Genomic DNA, 13,657 nt, shown 5'->3' with positions numbered 1-13,657 from the left:
GCACTCACTTTATTGTGAGCTTATATGCATAGGTCTGAATCCTATGCAGCTCCCATAGGAGGGGTAGCTATTTGGCCATGACAGGTAGACCTCAACAATAGCAGAGGTGTAGAGGACAGCAGTATAGTAAATGAGTGCAGAATGTATATAGTATAGTAAATGAGTACAGAATGTAAGATCAAGGGAGAGTGACAGCTGCAGGTGGCAGGTCTTCAGTGGCAATGCCTTGATCTGCCAGCTCCAATCTGTGATAATGAACCTGCAAAGGCTGCATCTTAATAGCATCCATCTGTTGAAGTATAAAAGAAATGATTTTATTTATAATAACAGGTCCGATTGTGAGTAAGAGGATTAAAATGAGTAGAGGTCCTTCCAGCTTTGTTCTGTTAGGAAAAAAGGAGAGTTTCTCAGGGAAGTGTTTCTTCCCTGGATATGTGAGATGTCACTGGAGAATCATCAGCCTGTTTTACAAATCTCTCTGGCAGCCATGTCACAGCATTTTCTTTGGTGTCTAAGAAGCATACTGATCCTTGGCCCCAAATGAGCACTGGGTCTGGGCCATTCCATTTTAAGGTTAAAGGATCTTTCCACATGGCTTTGGCAAAGGTATTTTTGGGTTTGTATGCCAAAAGCGATCAGCAGCTGACTTTCCTTGAGCATCAAGAGTTAAAAAGTTTAAGACAAACAAAGAATGATGAAGAATGTTTTTTGGAGAGCCTTTTATGAGATATAAATCCCCCATTTTTAACTTTTGGAGGGTATGTTTAATAGTTTGATGGGCTCGCTCAACAATTCCTTGACCCTGGGGATGGTATGGTGTGCCTGTAATATGTTTAATTTGTAATTGATGACAGAAATGTTGGAATTTATTTCCAGTATATCCAGGAACATTATCAGTTTTAATCACTTGGGACTTTCCCATGACACTAAGGCAATTGAGTACATGAGAAGTAACATTTTTTATTTATTTATTTAATTTTTATTAACATTTTCCATGATTATAAAAAAAAATCCCATGGTAATACCCTTCCCCCCCCCCACATTTTCCCCTTTGACAATCCATTCTCCATCATATTACCTCCCCATCTCAATCATTGTACTTACATATATACAATACCAATCTATTAAGTAACCTCCTCCCTTCCTTTTCTTCCCTTTATATCTCCTTTTTAAGTTAGTGGCCTTTGCTACTAAGTATTTTCTTTCTCACGCAGAAGCCCAATCATCTGTAGGTAGGATCTACATATGAGGGAAAAAATGTGGTGCTTGGCTTTCAAGGCCTGGGTTACCTCATTTAGTATAATCCTGTCCAGATCCATCCATTTTTCTGAAAATTTCATAACTTCATTTTTCTTTACTGCTGAGTAGAACTCCATTGTATAAATGTGCCACATCTTCATTATCCACTCCTCAGTTGAGGGACATCTAGGCTGGTTCATTACCCAGCTATTATAAATTGCACAGCAATAAACATGGTTGAGCATGTACTTTTAAGGAAATGATATGATTCCTTCGGATATATGCTTAGAAGTGCTATAGCTGGGTCATATGGTAGATCAATCTTTAGCTGTTTTAGTAACCTCCACACTGATTTCCACAATGGCTGGACAAGATTGCATTCCCACCAGCATTGTAGAAGGGTTCCTCTTTTTCCACATCCCCGCCCACATTTTAAGACCATTTGTTTTCATGATGGTGGCTAATCTGACAGGAGTGAGATGAAATCTCAATGTAGTTTTAGTCTGCATTTCTCTGATGACTAGCATGGAGACTGGCAAAAATGAATCCAATAAAGGTATCCACAGTAACATGGAGGTACTTAAGATTACCAAATGAGGGAACATGTGTTACATCCATTTGCCAGATCTCATTGGGAATTAAGCATCTAGGATTTAGGCCTAAGTGGGGAATGGGTAGGAGGGTGACACAGTTTGTGCATTGTTTGACTATCTGGTGAGCTTGTTCCCTAGTCATTTTAAAAAGAAGACGTAAGGTTTGAGTGTTAAGGTGATGTACAGAGTGAGCTGCTTTGGCCTGGGCCACAGGGGAAATTCCCCTCATGTCAGGATGGTCTTTGCTAGCATTTTCCAATCATTTACTGAAAACCAGTTACCACTAAGGGCCTCTAGTAGGGTCATGGTAAAGGGAGCAATAGGTCCATAAGATGAAACAGCACTTTTAATTCCTTGATGTGTTTAAATTTTAAATGGTGATACTGCTGGGGCTTAATTACAATACTTTTGTTCCTGTCTGGCTCACTATAATCATCTGAATCAGTGGATTATTTAGAGTGTTTATCTCCTTCAGAGCCTTCCTCCCCTGAATCTGTTTTTGCCCCACTCAACTCAGGTGGTGAACAGGTTAAAGAATTTGCTCCTGCTTTCACTTGGGTGTGTGTTATTGGAAACTCATGAATAGTCTTGGGTTGTTTGATTTTAGCTTTGATGTGCTGCATGAGGGCAGAAGAAGGAGAGCGGATTTCTAGGTCCAAGTCATGGAGTTGTTTAAGTAAAGTGGCCTTTTCTTTTTTAACTGCAAGGAGAGTTTTTAGTGATTGGGCTTTCCAAGAAAGTTGGCAGGTCACCTGTTGAGTCACTGCTTCTAAATCACAATCAAGAGTTACAGGGGCACAGAAGTGATGTGACTTAGGCATGTAAAGATAAGGTGGAGGGTCTGCTATGGGGGCTTTGGGAGGTGGCCAGTCAGGGTTGTGATACCTGGCAGCCTCATCCTCCAGATCTGACTCCTCATCTAGGGAAGAGGAGTATTAGGGGAAGGGATAATTGCAGATTTGGAGGGAATAGGATAAATGGATTTAAGGGCAGGTGGGTCATCCTTGGGCATAGGAATAATGACAGAGGAGTGCTGCAAAGGAGGATCATTTGTCTTGCCTACCGCCTTTGCCTGGGAGATGCCGCTGTGGTGCCTGCATGGAGGGTGGGGCGGCTCAGGGGCAGGAGCTTCTGCAGCAGCAGTAGCCACTCAGATCCTGATGGCTGGAAGTTAGTTCATGAATAGGAAGGGTTTGGCTATGTTTAAGGTTATTTTTAAGAAAAAATTCTCCATCCCTAACAACTTTTGAAACATCTGGTTGACACCGGTGAACCTGAAGCACATCATTTATTAAGTTCCAATATGAGCAGATTTGAACCGGGACCTTTTCAGGGCCAAAAGTCCTATACTAATCTTTTAAACAATCTCCCATCCCCCCCCCATCTTTTCTCATCAATGTACCTTCCTGGTGACACTATGGACATAAATCTTCTAAGAAGAGGAAAAAATGATCAAGATCTTTTTTCTTATCTTTTGCCCCATGAGTCTTGATGGAGTCTTTATGTCCCTGGATAAAAGGTTCCTGTTTACTTAGGGTCTGTCCCATGATAGAAAAGAGGAGAAATGGCAAGACCAAATGACAATGTTTCCAGTTGGAGAACTGGCACAGGGGATTCCCCAGTGAGCTTGATGCAAACCTGACTGCAATTTTAAGAACTGGCAGCTGCTGTAAGAGCATTTACTGGCTGTTGCATACCCAGTTTTGTTGGTGGGAAGAGAGGCTAGATAGGAGGTCTTTGCCAACACCCAAACAGGCTGTTGGGACTTGCACAGGGAGCTAGGGGCCTTCAGCCAATGCCAGAGGGTAGCCCTGACCAAGAGGCTTCAGGTGCCCTATCAGTATGTTGCAATTCCACGTGATGGTGCCAACTGAAAGTAAAAGGAGGAAAAGAAGTGCAAAAAGAAACCCTGCAATTCTTGTGTTTTGCAAATTTGATTGAATAGTCTTTAAATAGTTTGCCTTAAAACTCATCACTTGTCTTATCTTTGCAGATCTGTATCACAGGCGGGCATCCTGTGGTGATCATGGTGAGGGTCTGTATTACAGGCGTGGACTGCCTTCAGTGACCTCTATGCGGATCTTCACTCATATCCTGGTGGGGTGGCGATCCAATGGTGGGGATGGCCATCCACTCGAGCAACGTTCAGGTTTTTTCTTCGTACCTCAGGCCCCAAGTTGGGTGCCATTTGCTTGCCCCAGCCAGCGGGGAGTCGAACAAGGACTAAAGGAGAAGCTAACCTGAATGGGGAAGGCAAACAGACACAAGAATGAGACCAAGCTAGGTATTTGTCAAGGTCTTGAAGTTTATTTTTACACATAGGTTTTTATAGGGTTTAGGGGTAAGGAATCACAATCAGGCCAGAGATCACAGGGTTACTGGCTAAATACAATTCCTTTCTTTCTTCTTGAATTACCTGCAGCACCAGGAGAGGCTATCACCCGGGCATAATGGCTTCTTCATTTCTGGTAATAGATCATTAGATGAAGAAATAGAAACTTAATTTGCTGTGTGGCGGTTTCTGTGAACATGGCCGAGCTTTGGTTCATAGCTCCCAACAATTTATGATCATGCTGCAGAGCAAGGAAAAAAATAACAGAATGAAGAAACAACTCACAGGATGGGAGAAAATATAGGCAGTATTTTTTTAAAAATTAAAATTTGGTTTAACTGTTTCATCCCTGTTTGGGGTATAAGTAGCTTCATTTGCTAGAATTAACTTCAAAGATACATCTTTATACTAAAGTTTAGAGGTGCATAGTATCCCCAAAATGTAATGGGAGGGAAAATAAAACAAAAACAATTTAGAGAACAAGAGGCAAGGAAGAGAAACAAATCTTCCACACACTGACAAATCACTGGAGTATGTATGAAGTCATTAATTATCTTCATAAATAGGTATTGATCTTAACAACAACAAAAAAATACTTCTTTGGAAAATAGCCATGATATTCTAATACTGAAGCAAAAAGTATAAATCAAAAGTAAGACTTCCTCAGTAATATTTAGTTATATTGCATGAAATTTTTGGTAGTAAAAATATTTTATTTATAAAATGCTACTGTTTTCATTTTGTATATGTGGGTATATTTGTGTATAAGAGTATATGTATGCATATGTAAGCCAGAATACAATGTTGGAATCAGCCCTTTTTCTGTCCATTTTCAGAATTTTCTTTGTCTCTTGAATTCCATAAGATTATCTAATGAAAATAATTGCAGAAGTGAGTTATTAAATTTATCAAGTGCTCTGTGGAGGTTATTGGCTTCACAGAAAGATGAACTTCCTTAGAGATTCTCAGAATCTTACTAGTAAGTATCTTCTTTGGTGAAGCATCCTATTAGGGATATTTATATCCTTTTTGTAGGTGAATAGCACTCACAACAGGGAAGGTTTAAGAATTGCCTCTTCAGGAAACCATCCATTTCTTACTGCCTGATGGAAACACATATGTTGGTCCTGATGATCACCCTAGTTTCTAGAAGAGCATGTGGCACTTAGGTGATAATAAATACACCTTTCAAGAGCCAATCAGGTGATTGGCTCTCCTCTCTTGTAATCCTTCAGAAAGTGATATCGAAAACATTGGTAACTTTGCCAATAATGTTTAAGTCAAAAGCGAATCTAAGATGATTTATAGGGCACACAGGTGACAACATGGATAAAAAATAGCTCAGACAATACCTGCAGTCTCTGATGCTTTAAGGAATGAGTCACAATGGGTACCTATTCTGACACCATCAGTTGCATTCCTATTATTTTTCCAGTCACTAAAGCCAACATGTTGCTTTCCTTTCTATTTCCAGCTTGATTTTGTTGATTTAATTCCCTAAGACATTTTTATAAATTAAAATTTTCAACTTTATTGATGTGTGATTTAGATGTAATAAACTAGCTTTTAAAATGCACAATTCAATATGATTTCACAGATGTGTATACTTTTATTCCTGTCTATCCACTCACAACATTAACAGAGATATAGAGAAATTTCAACATTCTCTAAAGCCAGAGCCCCTTGAAAGTATATCTCTCTATAAGGAGTAGCTTTATTATTTTGTTTTCTTTGCATATCAGGGTAGGATGGCATCCTCAAATAAATTCAGCTTTTTGTCTGCTACATTTGAAAGAATTTTTGCACAGTTAGTGTGTTGTCACCTGATATTTGATGAACTACACAAAAGAGCATACCATTGTTCTTGCTGCCTTTGAAACTGTGTAATTCTTTTTGCTCAATTAAAAATGTCATACATTGCCGATCATTGTGGTGAATGCCTTTAATTCCACAGTCCATGAGTTTGAGGCCACCCTGAGAATATATAATGAATTCCAGAACAAAAAAAAATCCATATTTTCATTTCTTCTTGATATGCATGTGCTTTATTTGCAAATATTGGAAGCTTTGATGAATACAACATTGGTATTTAGTGAGATTCTGTTTAAGTCAGAAAGCAATATAAAATTTCATTATTAGTCATCAAATTTATTTGATAACTTCATATAGCCCCTTGCAAACATACCATAACAACACAAAAAGAATTTGATTTACATTTTTTATGTTTCATATAGCTGCTCTATGAATACCACAATGTTTTGTGAAGCTCAAGCATTCTTTTATCTGGCTTTAGTATTATATATAGATATAAATGAGCATGTTTACCTCACAGGATTATAGATATTATATTTATTACCCTTCTCAAAAGTATAACAGTATGTGCCAGTCATGGTAGTGCTCACATGTTGCACTCAGGATAATGAATTGAGAGGATTGTCATGAGTTTGAGGCACCGAAGTGAGTTCCTATCTATAAAACCCCAAATTAAATTAAAAATTGCAACTCTGTGCTGTTTGCTAAGAGTAAAGGTTGTATTTATTTATTTGGTTCAGACATCTTACTCTCATGATTCATAAGCATGGCTTTGGAAAACCTTTGCAATTTGTGTTAAATTAACCTGAGTGGGATGATTTATGATCTTCCCAATTTTGTCTGGTAATAGCTGATGTTTGTTGTATTTGAAGAATTTCTTTTTGTTTGTAAATACTGGAAATATGCCCATTTGTAATCTGCTTTGTTAGTTTAGGTTCTGTTTATTTAATTGGAAATGGAGAATGGATCTCTACTTCTCAGCAGTTTTTGCCTAATTTACAAAGCAGATGAGGAAACAAAACCATTGCCCAATAGATTGTCAGCTACAACACTTAATGACTTCAAGGACATCCAGATGCTAGCAATTATGTACAACCTATGTAATGAGAACTTGGGACATTACATTTTGATGTTGAGTTTAATGAATGGGAGAGGGTTTGACCATATGTCTTGTTCATCTCAGCCACTTTGCATTCATCTCAGCATTTTCTGAGCAGCTACTGTTGCTGAGGCACTACTTACTATTCCCGATATCAGCTCACCATGACTTACACATGAATTTTTGATCTTGCTAACTTCTTAGTGTAAGATAAAAACTGTGGTAAGAGTTAATTTAGATTTTATTCAATTTGAAGATTCAAATTTTTATTCATTGTGGACATGATTAGTATGGATACATCACGTGTTGGTGTCATCCTTTCCCTCATCCCTGCCCCCTCTCCAAAGGGGGCCCTTCTCACTAGGCTCACAGGTTTTCCCATATGGGTCATATGTTGTGGGAGCAGCAGTCAGTTATTGGGGAGAGGCAATGCCTCTGGTCATCAAGTCCCAACTTGTGGTCCTAATAATCATTCTGCCCCCTCTTCTGCAAAATTCTCTGAGACATATTGGCTATGTTTAAAATCTATTTCAGGGATGAATTCTTAGGAACTTCTGAATTTCTGTTTTGGTAGGTTTTGCGAGTGCTCATTGTTAAGTCTCCTTCACCCTGGCTCTGATTGTTAGGATCACTATGGAAGCTGCATTATTGCTCCTCCCCCCAGTTCCTTGGTGAGGGCTTGGCTGAAGTGCTATGGGGAGTGTATCTTCTTGGGTCTCACTCCAGTTTGAAAAAGAAAAGCAGATTCTCCAATGGAGAGTGAAGTCAGCACAGTTTAAATGGCATAAGAGTTATTAATTTGGAGAGAATTCGATGGATGTAGTCCTTGTTTTAGCTCCAGATTAGTGGGAGATTGACATTGGAGAGCAAAATCATTGTCTGTATAGGATTCTGACCCATTTTTGAATTCCAAATATGGGTTCCTTTCCACTAAGTGAATTGCTTCGCCAACCAGAAAGTTACTGATTACCCACTAAGGCTGTGTGCTACTATTACACTTGTGTGTATATCACATTAGGGTATTTGCTTGTAAGTAGCCTAGACCCCGTGTTGCTCTGACAGTTGTTGGCCACTTTCCCCCAGTAGTTCATGTAGCTCCTTCCAGCAGTAGACAAGGTTTCTGGGGTCTGCCTGTCTTCTGGATTCCAGCCAGGTCTCTCCCTGTTCTGTGCAAACAGCATACCATATATTCAGCAGTAGAGTCTTATCATTTACCTCAGGCAGGTAATTAAGTGCTTTCAGAGAAGTTTGTCTTGTTTGGGGTATTTTACAGGTCTCTCCAATCAATAGCTCATTGTGGGTGGTAACCACATCCTGGTACTTGGCATTACAGGCCATAGCCAAGGAATAAAAGAAAAAAGAAAAGAAAAATTTTAAGGTTAGGCTTCATCCCACCCTCTCCAGGCTCCTTCTTTTCAGGTGCTGCCCTCCATTCTCCTGTTGAGGATTCAACCTTTAGTCTATTTTCAAGGATAAAGATTTCTATGGTACTAGATTTTGGGTTCAGTTTTGTTCCCCAACCCCCTTCCTTCCCCTTCTCCCAGTCCCTACCCTCCCTATTGTCAGGAACAACAACAAGATTGCCTAGTCCAATATGAGTCTTTTTAAGGGATCAATGAATAATACATTTAAGTTAAAAGTTAAAAGAGTAAGAAAGGATACTGTTAATATTATGAGTAATAGAATACTTGTCACTAATAGTTTTATTTATTAATAGAATAAAAATAAATAATGTGTCTTGAGAGTGCCGCTAAATGGTGGTCTAGAGGATGTAACCATAAATCCACAGGTGTACCCATTGTGAGAAGACAACCAAGCATTTTGAACCATCTTCTGCCTTCTTCAGTCTGCAATATGAAAATACTTGAGCCCAGAAGGTCAGTGGGCTTTGATTTCTTATGAGTGTGTATAAACCAAGGGAAAAGACTGGTAATATTTCTTCCTAATTTATACCCTGGTGCATTTCCCGGAGGCTAGCTTAACAAACTGTCTTACATTTCTGTGTTATTTTCAGGTGCTCTTAGGGAGAACTATAGAAGTTTAGCTTCATATCTCTCAATTTATGGGGTCGAAGGACTACCTTAGTTTGGGGCTCCTGGACTGTAATCTCTGCTGCTGTGGTCAGATGGTCTTTCCTCAGTATGGCTGGACTGTGCTGAAAGAACAAGCACCAGTGGAACCTACTGCACATAATCATACCTTCAAAGACATGTGTGTGCAGGATTTTATCTTTAGATACAGAACAGAATTTGACCCTGTAGACCTGGGGCATGGTGCAACTCTATGGAAATTCAAACAATAGGGAGTGGGTTTTTTCATGAGTCAGGGAAAATTAAAATCTTCTTAGTGAAGAGAGTTTCCTTGGTTCCTTTTGCACACACACACCCCCCTCTGTGTTCAGTTATTCTGAAAGCATTTTCATACTTAATGCTCCTGCAAGGAGAAAGAAATGAAATACTGTCAGCAGAAAAACATCATTGCTTGAGGGAGAGGTAGGAACCAGTTATTCTGTGTTATTAGCTTCAGCAGTGTTTTATATTGTGGAAGGCATATTACTTTAGGGCAATTTGCATTAAAAAGCCCCACTTGGAGGTGGGTACTAATGAGTCTACAAATTAATTATAATACAGAAAAAAATTTTAATTCAAATAATTGAAACTTTAATATTGAATACAAATGCTCATCCTATAAGTTATTGGTCCCAGATCAGTGGGTCCACTAGTGGAAAATTAGTAAGGTTTGGAGAAATTTTGGTTGCACAGCTAGTTGGTTAATATTACTGGCATCTTGTGATCAGAGGCTGAGATCCTACAGCACCTACTGTGATGCATGCAGCAGGATGAATGGAACAGCCCCACGCTATTGATGATGTGCTCTAGTACGTCTGCAGTGCTGAGTCAGAGTATCCTACAATGCTCTGCTATGTGCTGTCACTGTGGCCATCTTGCATTAAATCTCTACTTTTAAACAGCTTTGTTCATTCAAGGTTTCTTGTATTCACTGACTTAGGAGTCATATTTACTGAGTATTATCTGCTATGGTGCCAGATGGTATTCTCAGAGTATTAGTGAAGGAGGAGAGAGACTAAAAAATAATTCTCTAATAAATAAAATCAAAACAAAATTATGTAACTTTAAGATTATATAAAAACATACATACATATATATATATATATATACATATACATACATACATACATATATATATATTGTGTGTGTGTGTGTGTGTGTGTGTGTATGTGTATATACACACACACAAACACATGAGATATATTATATACATATGCCTAATATTCCAGATACTTTCTCATTACTGGGACAAACACCTGACCAAAGTAGCTTATGGGAGGAAAGAGTTTATTTCAAGATTACAGACTCCAGTGGAAGCTTCCTCATGGCAGAAGTAGGTGGTTCACTTCATCATACGTACATATAGCAGCAAGACAACAGACAGCACCAACAAACATGAGCTGGCTTTCTTAGGCTGGGCTCAAGATCTACAACTAATGATACACCCCCTTCTGCAAGGCTCCATCTGCTGGAGACTAATTAGAAAACTTAATCAAAAGTATGTGAGGTCATGGGGCCATTTAAATTCAAATCATCACATTCTGTCCCTGGCCCCCATAGATGCATGATCATGTCACAATGCAAAATACACTCATTCCAATTTCAAAGGTCCCAATAGGCTCTACTAACTTTTACACTATTCAGTCGTCCAAAATCTCATCTGAAATTCAAGATTGCTTCTTTATCATGCCTGTAAAAAAAACAAAAACAAAAATAAAAAACCAAAAAAAAAAAAAAAACACAACTTCATACTTCCAACATAAAAGGGCACAGAATACACATTCCCACTGTAAAAATAAGGAACAACAAGGAGAAACTGGACCAAAGCAAGATCAAGAAACAGCCGGGTAAACATCAAACATCTGCAGTTAAAAGTCTTTCATCAATACCCAGTGATGAAGTCTCTGGTTTTCAATTTTGTCCATCCAGCTAGGCTGCACACAGCCTGTGGAAAACTCCATTCTGAGCCAGTTGCTCTCCTTGGCAACAGTGCCACAGTCCTGATGTCTTTAACCTCCTTGAGTATTCACTACAACCTACAGTTGATCTTCATAGCTTCATTCCGTGGCCTTGCCGGGTCTCTATGCAGGGGTTTCAACCCTGCTTCACACTGTCACATTTCAGGGCTCTTGGAACTGTGCACACTTTATGACCTGCTTCCCTGCATGTTCCATACTTCCCACACCAGTTCCAGGTGAATGATGTAGTGAAACTTGTAAATTTAGGGGGAATAAAACTTGACCTTGAAGAGAAGAATTCTCTTTCACCAGTCTTCTTTACAACACTTCCTTTCAAAAGAATTTTCATTCCTACTAGTTTAACCCTTCCATGGGTTGGTTTTCATCCTCAGGACATCTTTATCATTGCTCCAGTGAAAAACTGTTGGACCGGTGCTGGGCCCTGAAAGGCGCAGGTGTGAGGCTTAGTGGAACTTCCTGAGCCTAGCTAAAGTTTGGCGACCTGTCTCTCGCCAGCTAGGACTCAGCAAGATGCCTAATGGCTTCTTGCCTGCTACTTCTGTGCAGGAGTTGGAATTATCATTTCAAGAGTTACAGTTTACTATTGGCTCTTACCTCTCCTCCTCCCCTCATCCTAAAATCCCTGCCTTCATCCCAAACATGATATAGGCAACTGCTCATAGCAATAAAGCAAGTTTTTTGTGAGTTACTACTTAGAAAAGACTCCCAACACAGTGTGGTTTTTCTCCAGTGGCTAGGAGAGGTTCTAAGTTGTTGTACACTCATCTTATGTTTGTGGAGGCAAGATGGCCTATAACTTTCTGCCCACCAATTGGATGGGCCTTTGTGCCTCAGCCACCTTAATCCCAGATATGGATATCATTCCTGGCAGCTAGATTCCCTGGCTGAGGTAATCCTACAAAACCTACTAATGGCAGAAAAGGGAGGCATGTGTTTGTTTTTACAGGAAAAATGCCGCTTTTCTGCCAGTAAATCGGGAATCGTCCAGGAAAAGATTAAGAGGCTCCAGAAAGACTTGGAGAGAAGGCAGTGGGACCTCTAGGACAACCCCCTGTGGACAGGCTTACATGACTTCTTACTCTACCTTCTCCCTCTACCTGGGCCCCTTCCCCTCCTTCTCCTTATCCTCACTATTGGGGCTGTGTAATTAACAAAATTACACAATTTGTTCACCAGTGGCTAGAGGCAATAAAACTTCATCAGGTCGAGATACTTTATCATAGGCTGGCAACTCAGTAATTAAGTTCCTCAGATGACCCACTGCCACCTCCTTTGCCCTCCATGTGACTGAAGATGGGTAAGATCTCAGACTGACTGAGACAACCTAAGACAGGCCATGGAGTGGGTTCTCAGTGAGCTAAACACCTGGTACCCAATGACGGGTAAGATCCCCAGAGGGGTACAACCTAAGACAGGCCATGGAGTGGGTTCTCAGTGAGCTAAACACCTGGTACCCAATGACGGGTAAGATCCCCAGAGGGGGACAACCTAAGACAGGGGCCATGGTAACTAATGCTCTTACAAAAAGAAAAGGGGGAGATGTTGGGCCCTGAAAGGCCCACAAGTGAAGCCTAGTGGAACTTCCTGAGCCTAGCTAAAGTTTGGTGACCTGTCTCTGGCCAGCTAGTACTCAGCAAGATGCCTAATGGCTTCTGGTCGGCTACTTCTGTGCAGGAGTTGAAATTACCATTTCAGTAGTTACAGTTTACTATTGGCCCTTACCTCTCCCTCACCCTATCCTAAAATCCCTGCCTTCACCCCCAATATGATATAGGCAACTGCTCATAGCAATAAAGTGAGTTTTTTGTGAGTTCCTGCTTTGAAAAGACTCCCAACTCAGTGTGGTTTTTCTCCAGTGGCTAGGAGAAGTTTCTTAGTCATCATATGCTCATCTTCCTCCTCAACCCCTTGGAAGGAACCAGCAGGCCTGTTCCTTCCACAGTGCTACCTGCCCAGGAAGGAGCCCGGCAGACCTGCTTTAATGATGTTAATATCCTTAACAATTGTAACTTAAGTCTCTGTGCCTATAACTCCAAGCTTGTTTGAATTTCTCCTATAATAAACTGTATATATTTTATATATTTCTGTTCTGTATTTCTGCCAAGCAAACCAGTACATTACTTTAAAATTTAACTTTGATCAAATTTCTCAGTGTATGGACAGAACACAGCCTTCCCACCAGTGGAATTTCACTGAAATTCTAATAAAGATTTTTTTTTCTTTCCCTTTGAAACTTCATAAGGCACATCTTCACAGTTCACAATTCTCTTTGCACTTAGCATTTTCACCAGAATGTCCCATAAAACGCTGTTTAAAGCACTGCAAGGCTTCTCCAGTCCAAATCCTTCCATATTCCTCCTGCAACCCATTCCAAAAGACTACAAAACACATGGCCAGATTCGTTGAATTAATGGCCTCACTTCTTGGAACAAATTTTCTGTTGTCATTACCTTCTCATTGTTTGAAAAAATATCTGACCAAAAGCAGTTTATAGGGGGAATGTGTTTATTCCAGGTTTATAGCTTCCATGGTAA

Source organism: Jaculus jaculus, chromosome 6 (genome assembly GCF_020740685.1).
Source record: "Jaculus jaculus isolate mJacJac1 chromosome 6, mJacJac1.mat.Y.cur, whole genome shotgun sequence".
NCBI classification, from domain to species: Eukaryota; Metazoa; Chordata; class Mammalia; order Rodentia; family Dipodidae; genus Jaculus; species Jaculus jaculus.
The sequence above is the reverse complement of the archived record's forward strand: the minus strand, read 5'-3'. Positions refer to the sequence as shown.